Genomic DNA, 10,414 nt, shown 5'->3' on the forward strand with positions numbered 1-10,414 from the left:
TACAACTTTTGTATGTGGAAATGAGTCATGTGGGTGTCCATGTCATGGTGCTTGCTTGTTCATATTCCAACTACAGTGAATATCCTATTGTGTGGCTCCTGAGGGTGTGGTATAGTGGCAATATCCTTTACTCTGTGAATCCTTAGTTCTTGCCTCTAGTTTTCAGGAAATCATTTATTTATGCTGAGGTACCACCTTAGAATCTTGGTTAGGTACTAAAGGTATTTCTCATCTCCTTGGAAGAGTTTGGAGGTTGTGATTCTATAACACACATAATTCCTTTCCATCACAGCTGTCTCTTCTGTCTAGTTGATATGGAAGACAGTGTTCATAGGAGTATTATTGGAGATGCAGCATCCTGAGTGATGATAGATCTGACCCATGATCAGTGGTTTAAGGAATTGCATAAACAAGGTAACCTGTGCTACACCCATACAAATGAGTTCTCAAGAGCCATGGCACCACAAGAATCAGCAGGGTCACTGCTTCCTTCTCCGATTATCAGGAAAAAAAATTATCTGGAAATGAAACATCTGACAGAAAAGAAATGAGGCTAGAAAAGAAAATGGACATGTAAAACTCATTAGAATCTTTGTGTGCACTGATTGGACAGGAAGCATACAGTAGTATGTCTCCACTATCATAGTGTGTGTGTGTGCATGCATGTGTGTGTGTGATCCATTCATTTCACTTGTACCCATAAATTATGTAACCCATTCTTTCATAAATCAAGCAGGAGGTCCACTCTAGGTGGTCGTCATGCATAGAGATGATGAAGATTTAGTATGAGGAATTTGAGTGTAACCATTAAATTGTTTCAGCTCTGACGGTTGGATTTTCAAGAACACACAACATGATCTGATGGCCACAGGCTCCAGAAGTCTGACTTTCTCCTGGCCATTCTCTATAAGATTTCTATCTTAATGATGTATCCTGCAGAGAGACAAGAGCCAGGTGCAGGTTCCCTGCTGGGTTTGTTTGCCTGCTGAAAGCCTTTTGTTACCATCTCAATTGCTGATTGTCAGAAAGGGCAACTTTGCATAATAAATTACACTGTAATTTCACTTTTCCTTAAAGACACTGTTCTCTTGTGATCTTAATCCCCTATCTGTAAAATGGAGTAGCCATGCCTGTACTGCTTTTCAGCACAAAGGTCCATTTCCTATGAGTGACTGACAATTAGGGGAGTTATGTACTTCTGGGAGGCTCTTCTATCTCCAGGTCAGCATACATCTACACCACTTATTCTCCAGCTTTATACAAATGCTGCTTCTCACCACCCTGAGGGAGGAGAAAACTGGGCCAGGGTGTGCTTATAATCTGCAGGTGGGGTTCAGAATAAAGTCAGTTTCAAAGTGCAGTGAGGGGGGCAGAGGTGTTGGAGTCAGGTGTGAGTGGGAAGTGGAGGAGTGAGCAATGCAGGCCTGTCATTTTCTATTCAAGCAAATTCCAGTTTTGCACTGGAGGAGCCAGGAGAGGGACTGACATGCCAGAACATGGTATTTGGACTAGAGTAGTGTGGAGAGCTGTGTCACGAGCAATCACCATTATAAGATGGTGCTGGCCTCCACTGTGCCTAACTAGTAAACAAGCCTTGTACGCAGGTGCGAGAGTGAACTCACACCTAGTCACTGCCCATCTCAGGGCGTAGTAATGGGGTGATGGGCGAGCAACAAATCAGGAGCTGACACGCCACATCAGGTGCTGAAATACCATGGCTGAGGGCTATATAAGCAACACCATTTTCCAGGGTCTGGGTCTTCCCTCCTGAAGAAGCAATAAAGCTTTTTGCTGCAGAAGATTCCGGTTGTCCAACTGTGTTCTTGCTGGTGAGACCGATAGCTTGGGACAGAGTAGCTTTAAGAAATTGTCACACTAGCAAGATTTTGCTGAAAGGACCCAGATATAGCTGTCTCTTGTGAGACTATGCCGGGGCCTGGCAAACACAGAAGTGGATGTTCACAGTCAGCTAGTGAATGGATCACAGGGCCCCCAATGGAGGAGCTGGAGAAAGTACCCAAGGAGCTGAAGGGATCCGTAACCCTATGGGTGGAACAATATTATGAACTAACCAGTACCCCGGAGCTCTTGACTCTAGCTGCATATGTATCAAAAGATGGCCTAGTCGGCCATCACTGGAAAGAGAGGCCCATTGGACATGCAAACTTTATATGCCCCAGTACAGGGGAACGCCAGGGCCAAAAAAATGGGAATGGGTGGGTAGGGAAATAGGGGGGAGGGTATGGGGGACTTTTGGGATAGCATTGGAAATGTAATTGAGGAAAAGATGTAATAAAAAAAAAAAGAAAAAAAAAAACAGAAATTGTCACATGGTAGCTCATCTTTGGCTTACTTACACCATAAAATGTTTCTGAGATTCCCTGCCCACGGTGTTATCAGGGGGGATTTGCAGCCATTTCTGTAGCTGAGACTTTGCAGGATGGGCATTTGTGGTCAGACTGATGCAGTTATTATTATTATTATTATTATTATTATTATTATTATTATTATTATTTAAATGCAACAGAGTCTTTCTTGACCAGAGGATCTAGTCTGCTAGAACTCATGATCACCAAAGGACAATTTGGGACAGTGATTTGAATTTGCTGTGTCATGCTAATGAAGACTAATGACCTATTATATACTCTCATGGGAGTATATAAAACATAAGCAAGCTTAATTAAGGAGAATTACAGAAAAACGAGAAATTCAGACCTGAGAAATTCAAGGGAATGGATGAGGATCCAAAGAGAGAAAGAAGACAATATAAAAATTGAACAAAGGATGAGGTATTATTATGAGCTTAGTTCGTTCTCTGGGCCAAGGGTACTTGGGATTTGTCATTTGTGTCCTAGTAGCTGTTAATGTTAAGCATATGCTGACTGTTAGTCCCAGATGTCATCGCTGGGCTCTGTTCTTGCAGATTTCTCACTTGTTGTCAGTCACAATAAGCTTTCACTATTCCTGTGACTATTAAACAATAGCTGCAATTCTTCTTAGTTCTTTACCTCCAGCATGAGCTTTCTTATTGGATATGTAGAGCCTTTCTTAGAAGCTATCATTAGACTGTTACAAAAGGACAATTGTGCCTTGCCATGTTCCTCAAGGGCTTTGGGAAAGCTGGCTCAGGGCCCTATCCTTTCTGCTTTCCTTGGCTTGAACTCCTGATCTTCAGGTTCCAGACTTGATTACTTTAACTCTAAGTTTCTTTTTAAACCCAGTGTATATTTCATTGCAACATAAATGAGCAACTTGCAGTTTTTACCACTGGCTTCTTTCTCCACCTATAGAACGCTAGCTCTTGTACCAAGATCTGCAGGCACAGACTTTCAGAAAGGAATGAATAGGAAGAGATAGAGATGTCTTATCAGTTTATAGTGTGTTGGTCTAATGCCACTTGTATTCTAATGCTAATTAGTTTCCCCGAAACTATTTGCCTCAAGGAGAATCTGCATGTAAGACACTGGGGGACCCTGACTTCAGTTAATTTGGATTGGTAAATAAAGATGCCAACAGCCAATAGCAGGGGAGAAGAGAAATAGCTGGTGTTTAGGTTTCCTGGGCTGGAGACCATGAGGAAAATGGAGAGAGGAGAAGTGATCATTGGATAGAGAAGAACATGCAGGAAGAAGGAGAACTGTCATGTGCTAGATAGAGTCCAAAAGAATGTGGCCCAGAGGGCTGCCTAATTAGAGCTAAGAGCAGTCCAAGGGAAACATAGTGAAAGAAAATTAAATTCAAGGTCCATGACTCATGTGGCTTGTTAGTTAGGAGGGCTTTTTGGGCCAAGGGCAAAGAACAAAGGCCATTGCTGTTAAGTCATTCCAGGAACTGGCTAGCCATAAAGATAGGAGAAGACCTGCAAAGACATCCGGACTATCTCAGAAGGGATGTCCGGACTATCTCAGCTGAGTCATAAGCCCCTGTCCCTCAGAATTGCTGTTACCTCGCTCTGCACATACAGTTTATTGATGTTTAAACTGTCCAATTGTGTGAAGCCATGCCAATTCTTCCCCTACCCCCACTCTTTTCCTAAATAAACCCCTAACTTTTGAGCCTCATGGTCAACACCTCTGTCTACTGGGTGAGATATGTGTTGGCCCAGAGCTCCTTCATTAAACTACCTCGTGTGTTTGCATCAAGACGGTCTTTTGTGATTCTTTGGGTGCGCGATATCTCGTGACTCTGGTGGGAGTATCCCCATGGAGGACTTTCATTAGTAAGTTATAACTTGGGTTATGGCTAGGAGTGGGGGAAGGGTTAAACAATTATCCAGCTATTATGCTGCCTAAGTCTTATTTTTTAAAAATTTGTCTTTCATCTGGAAATATGAATGGTCAAAGGAGGGAAGAGACCCTGCACTGGGATTTTTAAATATATTTACAACATCAGTGTCTTGTCTAGTGAAAGAAGATGTTTGCTGTTCTTAAGTACAAACTTTCTATTCTTGTCCGTATTATATGCACACAATTTCCCATTTTTCTACAGTAACTTAATACAGATTGTTTGACAATGAGATGTGTTAGGAAATGGAAGTTTTGAATTCTATTAGAATTGGAGGAATCATCTCCCTTCTACCTTTGGATAATACTTTATTGCACTGATAGTAGGGACATTTTAGAAGTAAAAACGAAAGAGAAAAAGGAGCTACAGGCAATGACGAAAAAAACTAGAAAAGGTATGTAGAAGAAGAGAAGCAAAAAAGAAGATAAATAGAGAAAGATGATAGAATGAAGTAGACTGGGTTAGAGTTGGAGCCACTATATCAAATTTCTGTATGGACTAATAATTTTTTTTTCAGTTTACGAGTATGGTGCATGGCACCATGCTACTAAAATCAAGGTTCCAACAGGACTTGGTTCTGGTGATGATATATTTCTGTTTTTGAACTGTTGACTTCTACTTTGTATCCTCATATGGCAAGAATCAGATATGAGAGTGTATTGCTTGCCTCCCAGTTTCTGTGACCAAATGCCTAACAAGAAGCAACTGAAAGGAGAGAAGGTTTATTTCCACTTAAGGGTGGAGGCAATACAGCCCATCATGCTGGTGACTTCCTGATGGCTGGAGAGTAAGGCAGTTGCTCACATTACATCTGAAGTCAAGAAGGAGAGAGAGGAGAACTCAGACTTAGTTCACTATCTCGGTTTTATTCAGTTTGTGACTTCAGTTTGTGGAATGATTCTGCCCATATGCAGAGTGTATCATCCTTCTTAGTTAAACACTTCTGGAAATGCACTCACAAACACATGACCCTAAATCCCATCAACTCAGTTACTAAGATCCACCAGGCCAGAGAGGATTTCAACACAGGGATTTTTTTTTCTATTTTTTCTTTTTATTGTAAATTTCTTTCTTTCTTTTTTTTTTTTTTTTTTTTTTTAGGAAAACTTAAAACTCTAGTGATAAGAACATTTTCTCAAGGTGACTGTCAGATTTTTTTTTTTTTTTTGGTTTGTTTTCCATTTCTTTTTGGACACATATTTATTTTGCCAGGTTCAAGTCTAAAATCAGACAATTTTGAGTCTTGGCCTTGGGAGTTTTAATACAGAGTGGAAGATGATCAATCTTCAAGGCCCCACAGGATTTACACATCACTCTCTTCTGCCTCTTTTGCAAATGCCAGTCTGGAATAGACAGAAGCAAAGGGATGTTAAGATTAGTTGCTCTTCCAGCTATGTGGAGGTGGGACCAAACATTGGTTAAAGGGACAGAAACAGAGTTGGTTCTTTTCCTATGGTCCAAATGTGCCTGAGGACCTTGGCAAGCTATTTTAGAATCCACTGGACTTTCTTTGTTGCTCTTTGTTAGGGTGGTCTTTAGAAAAGGTGTATGACTAAAGTCTATAACCTTGTCACAAAGCCACTTGTGATTGGGATTGCTGCTGGCACTTTGAGTAGGACGGATGGCAGTGCTGCCTTCCTTTGTTACTGGTGCAGTAACATAGCGGAAAACATATTTGGTCATGCCAGGTGTGTTGTCCACGTGTTGCATATCACTTCTGGGATGTAATCGGTTGTCTTTTCTACTCAGAGAGGAACTTCGTTTATTTTCCAGTTTTCCAGACTTGTCAGCATTCATCACACCACCCTCCCACGACCACCTTTTCTGTCGTTGATCAATATGATTGCATCGCTCCAATGTACGAGACACAACAGCCTTAAATTTTTCTGTATCTTCTGCCTGCTTCTGTTTTCTTTTTTCTTCTGCAGATGCTTGTCGTCGCTGGTCCTTTTCTTTTTGTTCCTTCAGCTTACGGTGTTTTTCTTCCAATTGCTTTTCATTCTGCAGCTTCGCCTTCTGTTCTTTCTCAAGCAGTTGTTTTTCCTTGTTGGCTTCTTGCTGACGTTTCTGTTGTTCTCTGCGTTCTTTGGCTAGCTGCTGTTTGACATCATTTTTAAGGACAGAACCATCTGGTGTACATGACTATCTCTTATTTGCACCTGCAGAAGAATTACTACCACATTTATATCGCCTTTCTTCAGCTAGTTCTTGAGCCATGGCAACCAAGTGTTCGCGTAGCCCCAGGAAAGATGTGCTGCTACTGGTCGCCGCAAAAGTGGGGTCCGCCATCTTCAGAGAGTAGTTGAGAACCACTGGAGGTGGTTCTTGGGCGGCAAAGCGCAGGCGCCGCCTCCGTAAATTTCTTTATTTACAATTCAAATGTTATCCCCTTTCCTGGTTTCCCTTGCTCCCTCCTGGAAACACCCTATCACATTCTCCCTCCCCCTGATTCTATGAGGGTGTTCCTCCACCAACCCACCCACTCCCACCTCCCCACTCTCGATTCCCCTATACTGGGGCAACTATTGAGCCTTCATAGGGCCAAGGAACTCACCTCCCATTGATGCATGACAAGGACATCTTTTGTTACATATGCAGCTGGAGCCATGTGTACTCCTTTGTTGATGCTTTAGTCCCTGGGAGTTCTGGCTGGGGAGGGACGGGGATCTGGTTGGTTGTTATTGTTGTTCTTCCTATGGGGTTGCAAACCCCTTCAACTCCTTCAGTCCCTTCTCTAACTCCTCTATTAGGGACCCTGTGCTCAGTCCAATGGTTGGATTTGAGCATCCATCTCTTTTTTTGTAAGGTTCTGACAGGGCCTCTCAGGAAACAGCCATATCAGCCTCCTTTCAGCATGCACTTCTTGGCATCCACAATAGTCAACACAGGAATTTTAATGAGATGAAACATTCAGTTATTCCATGGCATTCTCTTCTACTTTTTCAAAATCATATCTTATTGCAAGGAAAAGTCATTCACAGCGGGAAACTATGGGTCTGTGGTGAGGTGAGCGCAGCGCGGTGAGTTGGGTGGGAGGTAGGACCTCAGACTAGGACGACCCCAGGAGAGGGCCTGAGTCTGACTGGCAAGGACTCTGGAAAATGACCTGCGCACAGTAGGGAGGCTCTCATGCAAGGACCTGATGCAGATTACGGAGGACCGGGGACGCAGACCTGAGTCTGACTAGAGAAGACCCCTGAGAAGGAGCCTGGGGTTGTAAGGCTCCCTTAGAACAGTCACATCCGTCGTGGAAAAATGTGAGGCGTTCATCCAAGCAGTATCTAAGGAGTTGGTTGAAGAATTTCTGCAGTTTCTTCAACTTGATAAAGATTCTTCTAGCCCTTTCAGCTTAAGTGAACTACTAGATGAATTATCAAGGAAACAGAAAGAAGAATTATGGCAAAGACTGAAGAATTTACTAACAGAAACATTGTTGGAAAGCCCTGTGGATAGGTGGCAGACAGTGGAAGTCGAGGGTGCAGACGATATGGAATCAGAGCACAGTCCAAAGATGGTATTTGTCTTTCAGAAGTAAAAACTTTCCTCTTTGCTGTGTTAAGAAAAGATTGTTTATTTGAACAACTGAACGTTCTTTTTGAGACAGAGTCTCACTATTAGTCCTGGCTGGCCTGGAACTCACATGCATACCTGGCTGGCCTCAAACTCAGAGAGGTTGCCTGCCTCAGCTTCTTCAGCGCTGGGATTCAAAGCATGTGCCACTATGCTCAGTTCAATAGTTGAACATTAAAGTTAAGAAAATGCAATATGCCAGTTCTGTAGTTTTGTTCATTGTGATTTTTACCTGCTGCCCAGCCCTGCTATTGCTGTTCTACTGCTCAATGTTATGATTCTCTTAGGACATTTGACTTATATTCAGTTTTAATCTACCTTTTAGAAAAAGCTAGAGGTAGCTTCATTTTTGAAATTTAGTAACTATTTGATTTTTTTTAATAACTTGAGTGTTAAAGATACTCATTTTAACTCACTTATGTTTTAATGTTTAATTTTAGAGAAAGAGCATAAAAATATGAGCAATTGTGACCGTAATTCTTGCTTCTGTATCTATAATAAATAAATAAATAAATAAATAAATAAATAAATAAATAAATAAATAAATAAATCCATCTACTTTCTACTTCACAGATTCTTCCACTTCATTTATACACTGGGTTTCATTTTATGACCCCCTTTTTTATGACCCCCCTCCCTTAGTTTCTTCTTTTATGTATTCATTAATCTTTTTTTTAACAGTCCAGACTTTATCCCTTTCCTGATCCACCCTCAGATTGCTCCACATCCCACACCTCCTTCCCTATCTCCAAGAGAATATCCCCACCCCTACCCCACCCTACCAGAACTGCCCACATCCTGCGGCTTCCAGTTTCTCAAGGGTTATGTGCATCTTTGACTGAGTCCAGACCAGGCAGTCCTCTGCTGTATATGTGTTGGGGGACTTCATATCAGCTGGTGTGTGCTGCCTGGTTGGTAGCTCAGTGTCTGAGTGTTTGCTGGGGCCCAGGATAGTTGAGACTGCTGGTCTTCCTATGGGGTCACCCTCCTCCTCAGCTTCTTTCAGCTTCTCACAAATTCAACCACAGGGGTCACAAGATTTTGTTCATTGGTTGGGTGTAAATATCTGCATCTGACTCAGCTGCTTGTGTCTTTCAGAGGGCAGTCTTTCAGAGGGCATAATAGGCCTGTGTTTGTAAGGACAGTATAGCATCAGTAATAGTATCAGGCCTTGGGTCTCCCCCTGAGCTACATCACAATTTGGGCCTGCCACTGGACTATTCTCTAATTTTGTTCCTGCAGTTCTTTCAGACAGGAATAGTTCTGGGTCATAATTTGGCTGTGGGATGGTAACCCCATCCCTCCATTTGATGCCTTGTCTTCCTTCCTTCCTTCCTTCCTTCCTTCCTTCCTTCCTTCCTTCCTTCCTTCCTTCCTTCCTTCATTTTTTTATGTTCATTGCAATGAAATAGTGAAGATTAGTTTTCTTTTTGAAAAAAAAATTATTAGATATTTTCTTCATTTACATTTCAAATGCTATCCCAAAAGTCCCATATGCCCTCCACCAGCCCTGCTCCCCTACCCACTCATTCCCACTTCTTGGCCCTGGCATTCCCCTGTACTGGGGCATATAAAGTTTGCTAAACCAAGGGGCCTCTCTTCCCAATGATGGCCAACTAGGCCATCTTCTGCTACATATGCAGCTAGAGGCATGAGCTCTGGGGGTACTCATTAGTTTTTATTGTTGTTCCAACTATAGGGTTGTAGACCCCTTCAGCTCCTTGGGTACTTTCTCTAGATCCTCCATTGGGGGCCCTGTGTTCCATCTTATAGACAACTGTGAGCATCCGCTTCTGTATTTGCCAGGCACTAGCAAAGCTTCACAGGAGACAGCTATATTAGGATCCCTTCAGCAAAATCTTGCCCTCATATGAAATAGTGTCTGGGTTTGGTGGCTGATTATGGGATGTACCCCCAGGTGGGGCAGTCTCTGGATGGTCTATCCTTTCATCTTAGCTCTAAATTTTGTCTCCGCAACTTCTTCCATGGATATTTTATTCCCTATTCTAGGGAGGAATGAAGTATTTTGGTCTTCCTTCTTGATTTTCTTGTGTTTTGGAAATTGTATCTTGGGTATTCTAGGATTCTGTGCTAATATCCACTAATCAGTGAGCGCATATTAAGTGACTTCTTTTGTGATTGGGTTGCCTCAATCAGGATGATATCCTCAAGATACATCCATTTACCCAAGAATTTCATAAATTCAGTTTTTAATAGCAGAGTAGTACTCCATTGTGTAAATTTACAGAATTTTCTGTATCCATTCCTCTGTTGAGGGATATCTAGGTTATTTCCAAGTTCTGGCTATTATAAACAAGGCTGCTATTGCATACACTAGCAAGATTTTGCTGAAAGGACCCAGATATAGCTCTCTCTTGTGAAACTATGCCGGGGCCAAACAAACACAGAAGTGGATACTCACTGTCAGCTATTGGATGGACCACAGGGCTTCCAATGGAGAAGCTAGAGAAAGTACCCAAGGAGCTAAAGGGATCTGCGACCCTATAGTTGGAACAACATGATGAACTAACCAGGACCCCGGAGCTCTTGTCTCTAGCTG

At 42.3% G+C, this 10,414-nt stretch overlaps 1 pseudogene; it reads right to left on the reverse strand.

Moving 5' to 3' along the window:
• Window positions 1-5,484: 5,484 nt before the first annotated feature.
• LOC110301480 (MAP7 domain-containing protein 3 pseudogene) lies at window positions 5,485-6,588 on the reverse strand (annotated as a pseudogene).
• Window positions 6,589-10,414: the final 3,826 nt, after the last annotated feature.

The sequence above is a fragment of the Mus caroli genome, unplaced genomic scaffold, assembly GCF_978045245.1.
Source record: "Mus caroli unplaced genomic scaffold, Mus_caroli_1 scaffold_11, whole genome shotgun sequence".
Taxonomy (NCBI): domain Eukaryota; kingdom Metazoa; phylum Chordata; class Mammalia; order Rodentia; family Muridae; genus Mus; species Mus caroli.